Source organism: Papio anubis, chromosome 5 (genome assembly GCF_008728515.1).
Source record: "Papio anubis isolate 15944 chromosome 5, Panubis1.0, whole genome shotgun sequence".
Classification (NCBI taxonomy): domain Eukaryota; kingdom Metazoa; phylum Chordata; class Mammalia; order Primates; family Cercopithecidae; genus Papio; species Papio anubis.
The window spans coordinates 134439847-134456870 of NC_044980.1; the positions used below are offsets into that span (position 1 = coordinate 134439847).

A 17024-nucleotide genomic window follows, 5' to 3' on the forward strand; every position below is an offset into this window, starting at 1 on the left:
TTGATTGTTAATGAAATTCTTCACCTTGGGTTTCTGGACTAGGGGGAAAGCTCCCAGAGCTCATTTTGCAGCTGATGAGAGCAAGAGAGAGGGCAGGAGGGGGCAGAAGACTCTCGGCTTAGGGAGAAATTAAATTCCTCCTAAACAAATGGAACTGGACAAGTCTGACCACCACCATGTGAAGGCAGAGCCCTGGGCTGACCTGAAGTCCCCTGTGGAAATGGGATGGAGACCCCTGGCTGGGTAGGGAGTAGCCCAGAGGCTTGACTCAGACAGCAGAGTGCAGCTCCAATAATAATAGCTGACATTACCGAGCACCTTCCATGTAGCCAGAGCAAACGAATGTGCATGTATGATCTCATTTAATCCTCCCAACAATGCTTGCAGATAGGTAGTATGATCGTTCCCATTCTGCAGATGACAACACTGAGGCACAGAGAGGACTGAAGCTTGTCCAAGCTCCCGCAGCTGGAAAGTGCAGGTGCCAGACTTTCAGCCCAGGCAGCCTGCACCAGCACCTATCCTTTGAGATTTGAAAGATGCTCCAGCTCTCCGACCTCCTTTTCTTTTTTTTTTTTAAGACAGGATTTCTCTTGCTCTGTCACCTGGGCTGGAATGCAGTGATGTGATTGTGGCTCACTGCAGCCTCAAACTCCTGGGCTCAAGCAATCTTCCCACTCATCTTCCAGAGTAGCAGGGACTAGGGGTGTGTGCTACCATACCTGGCTAATTTTTTTTATTTTTAAAAAGTCAGGGTCTTGCCATGTTGCCCAGGGTGACCTCAAACTCCTGGCCTCAAGCGATCCTCCCACCTCAGCCTCCCAAAGTGCTGGGATTACAGGCATGAGCCACTAGGCCCGGCCTCTCCCACTTTCTTCACTACCTCCCTGAGCCTCAACTGCGTCATCTATAACATGGGGCCAGCAATCGTTGTCAACATGAAGAGCTGTTGTTAGCAGCCAGTGAAATAAAAATAAATTTAAAACAACTTAGTGCAGAAATAGCATTCCCTTTGAAGCCTTGCTCTCTGCCTCCCAAAATGGGAAGTGTCCCTTCTTATCTGGCTGGTTGAGCACCTATGACACAGAGGTGCTGTTCTAGGCACTGGCAATAGAACAGTGAACAAAATGGACAAAAACCCCTGCCCTTGTGGAACTTACAATTAGTGGGAGACAGACCATAAACAAGACAAATAAGTACATTATAACCTATATTAGAGATGGTAAATACAATAGAACAAAATGAGGCAACAGAGGAGGGGTTGGAGCGCTGATGGGGAGGGTTGCAGTTCAGACAGGGCGGTCTGAGTTGGTCTCACCAAGAAAGTGTCTTGAAGGAAGCAAAGGAGCGAGCAAATATTTGGGGGAACAGCGCTGCTCAGGAAGAGGAAACGGCAGTGCAAAGGCTCTGAGGTGGAACTGCACCTGTCATGTTACAGGAACAGCAAGGAGGCCAGAGTAGCTGTGTTAGCAAAGGTAGCATAGTAGGAATCAGAGTCACAAATCCCGGAGGAAGTGCAGCTCGTGTAGGGTCTTGTTGGTCTTTGTAAGGACTTTTAGCTTTTATCTGAATGAGACAAGAATCTGTCAGAGGGTTTTAGGCATGATCTGATTGATGTTTTAAAGGTATTGCTGGGACGGTGGTATTGAGACTAGACTATAGGGGGCCAAAGGCAGAAGCAGAGAGGAGAGTTAGGAAGCTATTACAAAAACCCAGGTGAGAGTAGGTGGCAGCTTAGTTCAGGGAGGTAGTGACAGAGGCAATGCTGAGAGGTCTGATTCTGGATGTATTGTGAAAGGGAAAGCCCCCAGGATGAGCTGATCATCAAAAGTGAGGAATGGGAGAAAGAAGGAATCACCGCGGATAATTCTGAGGATTTTACCCTCTCCACCCCTCAGTTCCTGAAGACCCATCCCTTCCTTTTAAAATCCGGCACTGGCCGGGTGCGGTGTCTCACGCCTGTAATCCCAGCACTTTGGAAGGCCAAGACGGGCAGATCATGAGGTCAAGAGATCGAGACCATCCTGGCCAACGTGGTGAAACCCCATCTTTACTAAAAATGCAAAAATTAGCCGGGTGTGGTGGTGCGCACCTGTAGTCCCAGCTACTCAGGAGGCTGAGGCAGGAGAATCGCTTGAACCTGGGAGGTGGAGGTTGCAGTAGCTGAGGTCGAGTCACTGCATTCCAGCCTGGTGACAGAGCCAGGCTCCGTCTCAAAAAAAATAAATAAATAAATAAAATTCCAGCCTTCTCTCTCAGGGCTCTTTCGGAGACCCACTGCTTTCATCCCTCTCTCTTGCCATTGTCCAGCCATTTGCCTTACAGAGCCCAGGGCAGAGGACCATGGTCAAACAACTTGACTCAGGGTATAAATCTGCCTCATGGCCTTCTGGGGCTCCCCCAGTCCTTACCCTGGCTCAGAAGGTCCCATCGCAGTCTGCCGTCCACCTCAGCAGCTCCTTGAAGTCCCTTGCTCCTCCTGACTGCAGTACCCCTTTTCTTGCTCCCTGGAACTGGCTCTGCTCTTCCGTCTCAACCAGCTGCCCACCATGCTGCCCTCAGATCTCAGTGGGAGCGTCACCACACCTGGGAACCCTTCTCTGACCTGCTATTCTGGAGGAAGCCCCTGATTCCAGGCTCTCAAGCCCTGAGCCTCTACCACAGGGTTGCATGTCTCTTTCCTTGTGTGATTATTTGATGAAAGCCTGCCTCCCCATGTGACTATAACCTCCATAAAAGCGGGGCCCACCCATCGCTAGAAGCAGACAATTCACCAAAAGAGACATTCAGTGAATCTGACATGGATCCTTAGGCTTTTGGTAAATTAACTTTCATTGACCTAAAGCCTCCAGCTGCTAGGTAAATATCTGGCACATAGCAGGTACTTAACATATATTTATTGAAGGAATGAATCAGAGTTCTCTAAGATCTTGGGCATGTGTGTGACAAACTTCTTGAGCCTCAGTTTCCCCATGTGTAAGGATGGGAATAAGAATACCTATTTCATGAGTCGTTGTGAGAATTTAAAAACCTACGGCATGAGCAATGCCTCACACTAGTAGATGCTCAATAACTGTTCCAGTGCATGGTTCAGACAATTACCATCTTACAACTCCCCTGTGCTTCCCCTCCCCTCCCCCTCTGCCTCCCATCCCTCCTTCCATTCCCCAGCCTCCTCCCCTCCCCACCCTTCCCCTCCTAAGGACTCCCAGATGTGGAATCACCAAAGCCTCCAAACGTTCCCCTTTTCCCCCAAGATCCCCCAATGCGCCACTGGTTACATATTGATCCTGTTTAACTTTCCCAATGGATGATAAACATGAAATTAAAATGACTTCCTGGAATATTAATGTAGTAAATGGCCCTATTAAAAGAAAGAAAATACAGCTGAGAAAATTCGCTTTGATGTAGCGTTTCTGCAGGAGGCTCATTTATCTGCAGCTCAGACTCTCGAAATGAGATTCTGAAGGTTTCTCTGATGTCTCTTATTTTTCCCTCACCCAGAATTTAAACAGAAAATAGAATCACAAGCTAGTGTCATAAAACTTGGGCCTTTTCCCTTCTCCACCAAAAAGCAAATGAAAACAGGGCCAGGTAGATGTCAGTCTCTGCAAACATGGGGCTGAGGACTCACCTGCTCCTCCCAATCTCCTCTATATCTCGCTCACTGGGGCCTGGTCCAGGCTGCCAGGCCAGCCGCCTGGATTCAGCAGGGGTTCCCAGAAGCCTGTGCTGCTACTGCTGCTGCTGAAGTTAGGACTTCAGACTCAGAGCCGGGTGCAGTGGCTCACGCCTCTAATCCCAACACTTTGGGAGGCCAAGGCGGGTAGATTATCTGAGGTCAGGGGTTCGAGATCAGCCTGGCCAACATGGTGAAACCCCGTCTTTACTAAAAATACAAAAAAAAAAAAAAAAAAAAAAAAAGGGCATGGTGGCAAGACGCCTGTAATCCCAGCTATTCAGGAGGCTGAGGCAGCAGAATCACTTAAACGCAGAAGGTGGAGGTTGCAGTGAGTGGAGATGGCACCACTGCACTCCAGTCTGGGTGACAGAGGGAGACTTTATCTCAAAAATAAAAAATAAATAAATAAAAAACAGGCCAGGCGTGGTGGGTCACACCTGTAATCCCAGCACTTTGGGGGGCCAAGGTGGGTGGATCACCTGAGGTCAGGAGTTCAAGACCAACCTGGCCAACATGGGGAAACTCCGTCTCTACTAAAAATACAAAAATTAGCCGGGTGTGGTGACATGCACCTGTACTCCCAGCTACTCAGGAGGCTGAGGCAGAAGAATCGCTTAAACCCGGGAGGTAGAGGTTATAGTGAGTCGAGATCATGCCACCGCATTCCAGCCTGGGTGACAGAGCAAGACTCTGTCTCAAATAAATAAATACAAATTTAAAAATAAAATTTAAAAAAGGAAAGGTGACTCAGGACCCCAGGAGGCTCTTCCCCAATGTGGGTAAATACTCTAGGTTTGGTGTACTTGAAATCTTGGTTCTCTCACTTGTTAGCTATATGTTCTTAAAGTACTGCACCTTTCTGGGCCTTGGTTTTCTCATCTGTAAGATGGGGATATGAGTGCCTCGCTCACAAAGCAGTTCAGAAAAGTAAATGAGATCATATATCTTGCATGTGGCAGGTGCTCAATATTGTAATCATTTGTTACCATTATTACAAATGATAACTCGTGCTGTCACTATAATCATTCAGGCCTAGGCTGAGATGTCACTTCCTCCAAGAAATTTTTCTGACCCCTAGGCTGGGTCATGTGCTATCTCCGGGTGACCACAGCCCTGAGCTTCTCCCATCCCAGGCTGGTGACTTCCCTGCCTCTTTCAGCAGCCTGTTTATTCCACGAAGGCTGGCCCGGGTCTTGCTCATAATCGTGTACCGGCAACACATGGCAGAATTCGAATGTCTTGGAGTCAGAGCCAAGGTGCTCTGGGTGATATCCTATCCCCACCTGGCATTGTTGTGACCTAGGGTCCTTCCATGCAGCCATAAGAGCTCCAAATGCCCAGCTTGGCAACAGCTGTCCATCCACCTTCTGCAGCCCTGGGGTCCCTTCTCTGCACCGTCCCTAGGTCTCACCTTGATTCTGTTATGCCCATTCCTTCCTCCCCAGGCTCAGAGAGGTGACAGACAGAGCATTCAGATAAGGTCCTTTGGGATTAACTCTTCCTTTCTTTCCCCCTTCTCTCATCTGACTCCCAGCTTCCCGCTCTCCACAGCAACTTCTGCTGACATTCTCAGTCTCCTTCACCTGGGTTTGGCCCTGTGGGCAGGTAGAGGGGTACTGCATGCCTATTGCCTGGGCTGACTCTCCTGGGTGCCTAAGGTGGGCCCACAACTTCCCTAGCCACATTCCTGTTACCTGCAATTCAGGCTCTTTTTGCCCTTTCCGATTGCCAGAAGGGGCTCAGGACCCTTTTCTGGAACCAAGAGAGCACCCTGCTCCTTGAAGGCAGCCAGGACCCTGCCATAGTGCTTCTGAACCATTCATAGTCCAGCCCCAGCCTCATGCATGTGCACACACAGCCTCACACTCAGATCCGCAGTCACAGGATCTCTGTTCTCCACAGCCACAGGCAAGAAAGAAGAGGACCCCCTGTGGATGAGGGGCAGGGGCAGAAGGCTTTGGAATATCAGCTCGCCTCCTGGGGGCACTGTCCCCTAGAGACTCCTCCCCAGCCAGCCCACGGCCCCCTAGCAGGAAAATGAGAAGCTGGAGCAGAGAGGTTAATTTGGGGAAAAGCAGCAGCTGCTTGAAACAGGGAGGGTAGGCCCAAGGCAAGAGCTGTTCCTGCTGAGGTAATGATTGTGAGGGATACTAGGGCTGGGGCCACCTGCACCCCCCCAAACGCCCTCACCCCCAGGCAAGTTATCTGCTTGGACACCCCCCACCCTCACACACACACACATAAAGAAGCATCATAACCATCTGGGCATAAGACGCAGTCCCTTCCACACAATTACACAAGCGCTGCAGTCTCACTCTTGTGGCTCAGGCTGGAGTGTAGTGGCACAATCTCATCCACCTCCCGGGTTCAAGTGAGTCTCCTGCCTCAGCCTCCCGAGTAGCTGGGATTATAGGCTCCGGCCACCATGCCCGGCTAATTTTTGTACTCTTGGTAGGTGGGGTTTCGCCATGTTGGCGAGGCTGGTCTCAAACTCCTGACCTCAGATGATCCACCCGCCTTAGCCTCTCAAAGTGCTGGGATTACAGGCGTGAGCCACCGCACCCGGCCTGAGGATAAAACTCTTTGGAAATTTCAGAGATGCGAGCTGCAGGCAGCCCTGGCACTCAGAAGCCCGAAAACACACACACACACACACACACACACACACACACACACACACGGCTACAACTTTTTCCAGTCTCTGTATCAGGATGTCAGTCTCTGTTTGGCGTGCTAAGGTGACCCCCATCACTGCACAAGGGCAGAGGACTCCTCCCTGTGAAAGTGAGAGTTGGGAGCTGGCTGCCTTTAGACCTGCTGGCGTCTCCTTACTCCTGGAAACTACACGTTACATAACATCACACACAATAAAACACAACCAGGTCCCACGTTACCTCTGACTTGTATATAGCCCTGTGAGCACCTCTGCAGTTGGCATAATGTTAGGTTTTTGTAGGCATTTAATTAAGCCTTGTATTTCTTCATGTGAGTTCTGGTTGTATTTGAGGTCACTGAAAATTTTCAGCAGAACCCTCAAAAGCCTTTAGGGCTTGCGTCTTGGGTTTATGATGGGCGATGGACAACAGGGCCCTAGTGAAAGGGGTGGTGGACATGGGGTTGGGGGAATGTTGCCACTGGGAGCCCAAGTCCGCTTTGGTGACAGCAAGCATGGATAAGCCAAGGGCTCACGGGCAGGACACCCTTTGAGGTCCTAACTCGATTGCCACCAGTAACCATCTCTCTTGGAGCCAGAGAGAAATCAAAGTGAGCTGTGGGCCCAGCAGCCCCTACACTGAGACTGAGACTGAGACTCTACCTACATGATATTGACCAAAAGACCACACCTGGACACTGTGTGCAGGCACCAACACACAAATACACACAGGCCCCAGCATACACACTCTGATATGCACATCCTCAATGCCTGGACACATACCCCAACTAATAGCCATTACCCCAACGACTAGGCACACACCTGGACACACTCCCCAGCAGACCAGCTCACCCCACACCCCCCAACACAGAGATCCACACAGAGTGGCACAGAGGTACCCCTGGGGCAAAGCTGTAGATGGACACCCACTCCGTCACTTGTGTCCACACACCAAGACATAGCAGGCATATAATTACAGACACCCACATTTGAACACCCTCCCTCCTGCTGCTTTTCACACCCACCCACACATGCTCCCTGCCCTGTCATGGGGAGACAGAGCATCTCAGCCCCAAAGAGCCCAAGGGTCCTGATTAACAGGAAATTCTACGAATGACAATTAGAGCAAAGTTTACTGAACAAATTGTTTGCAGTTGTGCCCCGGAACCATCATGAATTTTAATCTTGCATTGATTTGCACTGATGTGAGGTTTGCAGATGGCAGGGCCTTTGGTGCCTCCTGCCCCTCCCACCCATCTGGGAGGAGTCATCATCCAGCCTCAGATGCAGGAGCTCTGGGGGCAGGCTTCAGCCTCTACCAGTCCAGAGGCCAGCACCACCAGCCCAACTGAGAGAGACCCAAGATGCCCAGAAGATGGGCAAGAGTTTTAGAAACATACATGTTATGGATGAAGAAGACCCTACTCCTTCTTTCCTTCTTTCCTTCTTTCCCTCCTTCCCTCCTTCCCTCTCCTTCCCTCTTTCTCTCTCTCTCTCTCTCTCTCTCTTTCTTTTTTGACATGGAGTCTCATTCTGTGGCCCAGGCTGGGGTGCAGTGGTGTGATCTCACCTCACTGCAGTCTCTGCAACCTCTGTCTCCTGGTTCAAGCAATTCTCCTGCATCAGCCTCCCAAGTAGCTGGGATTACAGGCGTGCATCACCACACTCAGCTAATATTTGTATTTTTAGTAGAGACGGGGGTTTCACCATGTTGGCCAGGCTGATCTTGAAGTCCTCACCTCAAGTGATCCCCCACCTCAGCCTCCCAAAGTGCAGGGATTACAGGTGTGAGTCACCGTGCCCAGCCAGACCCTACATTTTCAAGAACACCAGTAATCTGAGGAAAGGGCCAGAGGCCTGGAGCCTCTCGATTTGGACACAAAAGCAAGATCACAATGTGGCAGAGATACAGAGTTGGGCGCAGATGTTGTGATAGTTCTACCACTGCCTCAACCAACATAACTGCCAGTATGTTTATAATCGCAGTCCAAAGGACCTCTTCCAAAATTAACGTCTTCCTCTCCTTCCACCAAGCTCTTTTCTCAAACCCTTCTGTAGTTTCCTGTTACTTAAAAAAAAAATCCGGCCAGAAACGGTGGCTCACACCTGTAATCCTAGCACTTTGGGAGGTCGAGGCGGTCGGATCACCTAAGGTCAGGAGTTTGAGACCAGCCTGGCCAACATGGCGAAACCCCATCTTTACTAAAAATACAAAAATTAGCTGGGTACGGTGCGGCGAGCCTGTAATCCCAGCTACTCAGGAGGCTGAGGTAGGAGAATCACTTGAGCCTGGGAGGCAGAGGTTGCAGTGAGCCGAGATCATGCCACTGCACTCCAGCCTGGGCCACAGAGTGAGACTCCATCTCAAAAATAAATAAATAAATAAAAATAAAAAATCCTTGCCTGATCTTCATCCACCCCCAATCATCTAACCTATACCTCCTCCTCTCACTCCTGCCCCTCTTATTCAGCCACTGTCAGTCCCTGGTAGGAGCCGTGCTTCCTTCAAGCCTCAGGGCTCTTGAACATTCTATTCCTGTCTGGAAGAGTTTACCTAGTTAACTTGTACTCATCCTTCAGGCCTCAGTTCGAGTGTCACTTCCTCAGGAAGCTTTTTTGACCCCCTACCTAGATCAACACTCCCTGCCATGAAATGCTCTCATGGCCCTCTCATCATTAGAGAATCAACTCCATGAGGGCAGGAACTGTATCTGGCTTTGTTCACCACTGTATCCCCCGTACTTAGCATAGGGCCTGGCATATAGTAGGTGCTCTATATTAATTAGCTTTTGCCGCAGTAATGCTGTATAACAAACCACTCAGAAAGTCAGGGTCATACAACAAACAATAAGTATTGTTTCCTGCAGGTTGACTGGGTTTCGGTTGATCTAAACTTGGCTCAGATGGGCTTGGTTCTAACCTGTGAATTTGGTGCAGGTCTGCCCCCCCATCTCTCATCCTTGTTGAACTAGCAGCTACCTGAGGCATGTTCTACAAAAGACAGGAATGAATGCAAAAGAGCATGCCCGACTATGCCAGCTCCCCCTTGGCCAAAGAAAGTGCTGATGCCCTGGCAAGGGCATGGAAGTGGTGGAAGCAGTGAAGAATTAGGACCAGTTGAATCTATCACATGCCCAATAAATATCTGTGGTGTGGAATTGAATATTTGCTCTGTGCTAGGCATTGTACTAAGCACTTTACATGCATTAATTCATTTAATTCTCAAGTCAACCCTCTAAGTATTATTAACCCAATTTTTAAAAAGCAGTTTAGCTGAAAAAATAAAATCTCCGGCCGGGCGCGGTGGCTCACGCCTGTAATCCCAGTACTTTGGGAGGCCAAGGCGGGTGGATCACGAGGTCAGGAGATTGAGATCATCTTGGCTAACATGGTGAAACTCTGTCTCTAATAAAAATACAAAAAAAAACTAGCCGGGTGTGGTGGTGGGCGCCTGTAGTCCCAGCTACTCAGGAGGCTGAGGCAGGAGAATGGCATGAACCCGGGAGGCGGAGCTTGCAGTGAGCCGAGATCGTGCCACTGCACTCCAGCCTGGACAACAAAGCGAGACTCCATCTCAAAAAATAAAAAATAAATAAAAAATAAAATCTCCACAAAGTAAACAACTCAAATAGTACCAGCTACACTCAATGAAGAGTAACTCTTCTTCCTACTCCAACTCCAGCCCTACTCCGCAAAGAAGCAGTGTTCCGTTGTTTTGTGGACTTTCTGATGTAGTCTATGATATGCAAGCCCCCCCGCCACATAGAGAGGTATCCCTTTTTTAATCATTTGGTTTGCTTCATACTATATTAAAACGGTTCTGCATCTTGGTTTCATTTTGTTTTCAAAGAATAATATATATTGGAGCTCCTTCCTTATCAACCAAATTCATGTACATTATTTTTCACTTATTTCCATTTTACAGATGAGGAAACCGAGACTTAGAGAAGTTAAGAGACCTATACCAGATATTGCAGCTCAAAAGAGGCAGGGCTAGGATTGAAGCTTAAGTCTGCCTGACTTCAGAGCCTGTGTTCATAGCCACTCTGTTCTACTGACATGGCTGGGGGACCCACAGGGTCCCCAGCATGGGCAGAGTAGACCTAGACAAAAACATCTGAGCTCCAGCTGGGGGTCCTCTCTGGGAAGAGGGATAGCAGTGGGAGCTCTCATGGTGCTGGGTCTAGCCAGGGTCTGCTGGAAGCACCACCAGTGCTGGGAAGTGCTTTGGCCCCGCCCTTTGCCCTCAGACCACCCACCCTTCTTGGTGCCCCAGCACTAGCTCTAGTGATACGAATGAATAAGTGGTAATGAATCAATGATATCAGCTCCACAATATCTTAGAGGGCTGGATGTTTTGGAGCTTCTTATTTATTTTTAAAAAGATATATTAATAATAGCTCCCCCAATGCGACAAGCCTCTTCTTCCCCTCTACTCCCTTGTGGAAGAGGAAAATGTCTTAGGCAGGAAACCTGCCCTCATCCCTAGCTGTCTTTAACTTACTTTATGCCTTTGGGCAAGCCACTTGCCCCTATTTGTGAAAGGGAATCATAATTCAGAGAAAAGCAGGGAAGGCCTACTAAAATTGCAACCATGTGGCAGAGTGTCTAGTGTGGATGCTGACTTGGAGGCATGGTCAGGGTGCTCTGATCCTTGTGCCTGGGCTGGGACTCACTGGGAATCCACAGGAACAAGCCAGAATTCAGCCTCCTTCCGTGGAATTGGTGGCTGTGCGATAGGGGACAGTGCAGTATGGTGGCTCATAGCCTGCCTCCGCCTCTTACTAACTCTGGGGCCTGGGGCTCTGCTAATAATAGTTACAATCTATTGTACTCTTAATATGTTCCAGATGTAGGCAGCCCTGCCTTGTTTAATTCTCCTGACAATTCTATGGAATAGAAATTATCTCCAATTTACACAAAGAAACCGAGTCTCAAAGAGGCTTAAGTGACTTTCTCAAGGGCAGGGGGAAGGGAAGCAAAATACTTTGAGTCTCAGTATCCCCATCCATAAAGTAGGTACAATAATGCCCATCTCTGACAGTTGTGGTGGGGATTCACTGAACTAATGTAAGCAAATTAAACTGGCATAGCCACAGACACATAGTAGGCGCTCAGTCAAAGAATTCCTTTCCTCCTCTTCTTGGAGATAGAGATTGTGTTGGGACAGTATATTGGAATCATCTGGGAAGCTTCAGAAAGGACCAATGCGGGGTCCTAGCCTCAGAGATCCTGATTTGAGTGGTCTGGGTGCAGCCTAGGCATCAGCATTCTTAAAACTCACTGAGTGATTCTAACACTTAACCAACATTGAGAGTCACTGTATTCTAGACCCTGAGTGAGTGGAGGGTAGAAATTATGTGAGGCTCTCTACTTTGTTAGTTCCTGAAATACCCTGCTCACTGGTCTTGTGACTTCTACTCCCATCCCCCTCCCCATTACATTCTTCATTCAAAAGCCAAGGGGATCATGAAAAACTCAAATCATTCCCCTTCAGTAACTTCCCATTGTACTTAAGAGTAAAAAAAAAAAAAAAAAAAAAAAAAAAAAACTGTTTTACCTTCTTCCAAGACCCTACATGGCCCTCACCCTGCTGACCCTGCCCATCGGTCTCTGCATCACTGTATCACTGTCCCCTTTGCCTTCCCTCTTCAATCTGTGGCTGGACGGTTCCCATCCGACCTTTATTTTTTATTTATTTGTTTAGTTTTGAGACAGAGTCTGGCTCTGTCACCCAGGCTGGAGTGTAGTGGCTCAATCTCGGCTCACTGCAACCTCCGCCTCCCGGGTTCAAGCAATTCTGACTCAGTCTCCCGAGTAGCTGGGATTACAGGTGCCCACCACCACACCACACCTGGCTAATTTTTGTGTTTTTAGTAGAGATGAGGTTTCCCCATGTGGAACAGGCTGGTCTCGAACTCCTTACCTCAGGTGATCTACCCGCCTTAGCCTTCCAAAGTGCTAGGATTACAGTCATGAGCCACCAGGTGGCCCCCATCTGGCCTTTAGATCTTATCTTAACTAGCACTTCCACAGGGAGATTTTCCCTGGCCAGCCCTCTAGGATTGGTCCCCTCAGTTTTGCTCTCCCAGATATTGTTTAGTACATGATGAAATGAACAAAGTACATTTAAAATTTTTTATATTATTATTATTATTATTATTATTATTATTATTTTGAGGCAGAGTCTCGCTCTGTCACCCAGGTTGGAGGGCAGTGGCGCGATCTCGGCTCACTGCAAGCTCCGCCTCCCAGGTTCACGCCATTCTCCTGCCTCAGCCTCCCAAGTAGCTGGGACTACAGGCGCCCGCCACTGCGCCCAGCTAATTTTTTTGTATTTTTAGTAGAGACAGGGTTTCACCGTGTTAGCCAGGATGGTCTCAATCTCCTGACCTCGTGATCCACCCGCCTCAGCCTTCCAAAGTGCTGGGATTACAGGTGTGAGCCACCGCACCCGGCCTATTTTTTTTTTTTTTTTTTTTTTTTTTTTTTTGAGACAGAGTCTTGCCCTGTCGTCCGGGCTGGAGTGCAATGGCATGATCTCAGTTCACTGCAACCTCTGCCTCCCAGGTTCAAATGATTCTTCTGCCTCAGCCTCCCAAGTATCTGGGACTACAGGCAGGCACCACCATGCCCAGCTAATTTTTTGTGTGTTTTTAGTAGAGACGGGGTTTTGCCACGTTGGCCAGGCTGGTCTCAAACTCCTGACCTCAGGTGATCCACCTGCCTCAGCCTCTCAAAGTGCTGGGATTCCAAGCATGAGCCACCATGCCTGGCCTTAAAGTTATTTCGTGTGTTTGGCCGGGCGTGGTGGGTCACGCCTGTAATCCCAGCACTTTGGGAGGCCGAGGCAGGCGGATCACAAGGTCAGGAGATTGAGACCATCCTGGCTAACACAGTGAAACCCTGTCTCTACTGAAAATACAAAAAATTAGCTGGGTGTGGTGGCAGGTGCCTGTAGTCCCAGCTACTCGGGAGACTGAGGCAGGAGAATGGCGTGAACCCAGAAGGCGGAGTTTGCAGTGAGCTGAGATCATGCCACTGCACTCCAGCCTGGGCGACAGAATCCAAAAAAAAAAAGTTATTTCGTTTGTATATTTGCCTATTCGATGTCTCTCTCCCTTACTAGACTCTAAGCTCTATGAGGGCAGGGTTCATGTCTGTTTTTGCTCATCGTTGTACTCCAGTGGCTAGCATAGGGTCTGACACAAAGTCAGTGCTTAATAAATATTTGTTGAATGAATGCCTAAGTGATAATGGGTGAATGATACCAGCTTCACAGCATCTTGGAGAACTGAATGTTTTGGAATTTCTTAATTATTTTTTAGAAATATGTATTAGGCCGGGCGCGGTGGCTCAAGCTTGTAATCCCAGCACTTTGGGAGGCCGAGACGGGCGGATCACGAGGTCAGGAGATCGAGACCATCCTGGCTAACACGGTGAAACCCCGTCTCTACTAAAAAATACAAAAAACTAGCCGGGCGAAGTGGCGGGTGCCTGTAGTCCCAGCTACTCCGGAGGCTGAGGCAGGAGAATGGCTTAAAACCGGGAGGTGGAGCTTGCAGTGAGCTGAGATCCGGCCACTGCACTCCAGCCTGGGTGACAGAGCAAGACTCCGTCTCAAAAAAAAAAAAAAAAAAGAAATATGTATTAATAATAGTTCCCATCTAGTGAGGACTTACTGTGTCTCATTTCTATAGAAGGAGAGAACTACAAGGGCCTCCTTGTCTTGCATTCTCTCTTCACCCTCTACAGCTTCTCTGTCTTCTCTCCAGCTCACTGTCCTTCCTCTGCAATCTGCCTTTCAGACTCCAGTCTATAGAACCACCTTCACTTCCTAATGTCCTCCCTTGGGCCCCTCAGCAAGGGCCCCTACACCGGCCAAAGCAGAGGGGGACCACAGGCCTTTTCTAGAGGCTGGGCTCATGATGCAATTCTAGCACCAGGCATGGCTGCAGGGGAAGATAGGGCAGTGGAAAAGGCAGTGAAGAGAATTAGGATAATAGCCATGATCTGGTGGTCCTGGTGCAGAAAGAGGATGAAGAATAGATGCCTCAGAGGCCATCATGCCAGGTCTTCAGCCCCTGCCTCACCCTTCCCACCTGAATCCCCAGCCTGCTAATTTCCCCTGAATCTTGCCAGGGCTGTCCCAGCCCTTGAGGGAGGACAGGTGTTTAGAAGAAACCCTGTTGCCAGCATCTATATTCCCTTCTACTCATCTTCAACTTCATAGGTGACTGTGCCAGGCACTGTGCCAAGAACTCTCAGTTCATCCTTACAGTATCCTCAGGTCATCATGATCATTATTCTTGAACAGATGAAGAAACTGAGGGTCCAAGTGGTTTTGTCATTTGCTCAAGGTCACCATGTTTGTCTGATCTCAGAGACCAGCTCTTAACCATACTTGGTTCCCAAAAGGCTACTGCCTAGAACCATCAAAATCCCTAATCCCAAAAGGACAGCCTCAAATAAGGCTGTGTCTTGCACACCTCCTTCTCGAGAAAATAATGGCAATGCAGTTGAGCCCTTCTGTCACTTTGATAGTAGCTTTCCCTTCACGCTTAGTAAAGGTGCTGCAATTACTATGGTCACCTCTGGCAAGACGAAATTTTAAGGAATACAGAATCATAGGATGTCAGGTTGGCAGAGACCTAATGCCATACATCTCAGCTCACAGGTGAAAAAAAAAAAAAGAGGTCCACAGAGGCTTCCCACACCCACCTCAGAGCAAGCATCTAAATTTGCAATTTGAATTCTCTTGATATTTCTGCCCATGTTCTCATGCCTGAGCTGGGTCCTTTGCAACCAGCCTAGTTGCTGCTTTGGTAGATTTCCATTTTGAATTTCGGCTCTCCTACCCGCAAGCCCCTGGGAGCCTCCTGCTTCCTCTCATTTCTTGTGTCTTTAAAGAAAACTCTCCTTGCCTGAGCTCCCTCCCATTGGATTTTGTCCTTTGGAGCTGGATCTGTCTCCCTCCCTTCTTCTCTTCCTTCCTCCCTTCTTCTCTCTCCCTCCTCCCAGCAAGGCATCTCCCTCTTCCTTATTCAGCAGGAGCCACGGGAGACCTCAAGCCCCAAGTGTCCTCAGCCCAACCATGGCCACATGCCCGCCCTCCCTGGTCGGGGCGAGGAATGTGGGGGCCCTTTGGCTGCACTGCAGTGCCTCTAACTGCAGCTTCTCCCCATCTCTCAGGGTTGCTGGAAGATTATTAGATAATTTTCAAATTTGTAAAGCGCCTTAAGCTCCTCGGAGGAAAGGTGGTATATGAGTGTAATAACAATAACAATCCTATCTGTCAGAGCCATTGAGAAAATGAATCTTGTTATCCTCAGGAACCAGCCGGAGGAACTTCAGCAAGAAACATGAAAATAAAGCACAGAGCACAGCCTCCTGACCAATCAGCAGAGGGGAAAGTGCCCACCAAGGGTGGAGGTAGCATTCGAGCCCCGCTCCCCGCCAGCCCAGTGCTGGTGCCAAGGGGCTCTCAGAAAGTCACCCAAATTGCCTCTGACGCTTCACCAATTAAAATGACTTTAGGACAAGTTGAAATCAACTTAGGGAGCGAAGCATTCTGATTTCTGAGACTCTCCCAAGGCAGCGGGGAAGGCAAGTGTCTGAGCAGGTTGTCACTCACTCAGGAGTAATGATGGGAAAATCCATCCCGGTAACGTGATTGAGTTTGGTGAATTAGTAAGGATGTTTACACTGTGTGCTGCAAGTCGGAGTGGGGCTGGCGGGGGTTTTGACACATGTGGCAGCTTCACTCCTAATGAGGTTCTCGGACTCCACACTCAGCCCGGCTGGACTCACTGTCACCGACTTCAAGTTGGGCTGGGTCTTACCCTTCAGGCGAGTGGCTAAGGGCAGGGGTGGGCTCTGCAGGCAGACAGGACTGGGTTTAAGTTCTGACTCTGGTCACCACCAGCACTGTGACCTTAGGCAAAGCTCTGTGCTGCTCCAAGCCTCAGTTTCCCCATGTATACAATCTGCATTATGATAACACAATTCATAATGCTGGCGTCATAATGAGATACATGAAATGAGCTATCTTTTTATTTTTTGTTCACCTCCCCAGGCCAGCACAGCCACAGAGATAAAGGAAAGCCAGGTTTATCTCTTCTCCCCTTGAGTATCTGTTCCCCTAAGAGACAAGAAGAGACAAGGAAGGTGGGGACCTGTGGAAAACATAACCACAGTTCTAGTCCTGATGATGCTTCTGCCTGGCTGTGTGATCTCAAACAAGCCACTTAACCTCTCTGAGCCTTGGTTTCCTCATCTGTAAAATGGAATAAGCATGCAACTTCTCTGTGGGTAACTGAACAGAACTTCTAGAAGTTCTGAGCAGACATTTGTTGGTATGCAAGGCGATGAGTGGCCTCTGGGAGAAAGTTTAGAGAGGGAGAATGAGAACAGGTTGCTCTTTCTGGTGACCATGGCTCCCTGATGGGGGAAGAGGATTTAAGGACTGACAGGGAGGTTGTAAAACCTGAGGGAAAGAGGAAGGAATGGGAGAGACCCATGGAATTTATCAACCAGGCTTGCTGGAAACTCACCAGAGGAAATTACAGAGGACTACAGCATGAAAGACTGAAGTCAGACTGGGAACAGACTTCCAGGCAATCAGACAACAACAGACCTACTCCTTCCTGGTATCTTTAGCTGTACCTGAGCAAAACCTCCCCCAGGAAG

General features: G+C 48.9%; 1 long non-coding RNA gene across 1 annotated transcript in view; it reads right to left on the reverse strand.

The window, feature by feature from the left end:
* LOC103885462 overlaps positions 1-17024 on the reverse strand; it is a 46339-nt gene that overhangs the window by 5617 nt on the left and 23698 nt on the right. The gene's annotated exons all lie outside the window — the stretch shown is intronic.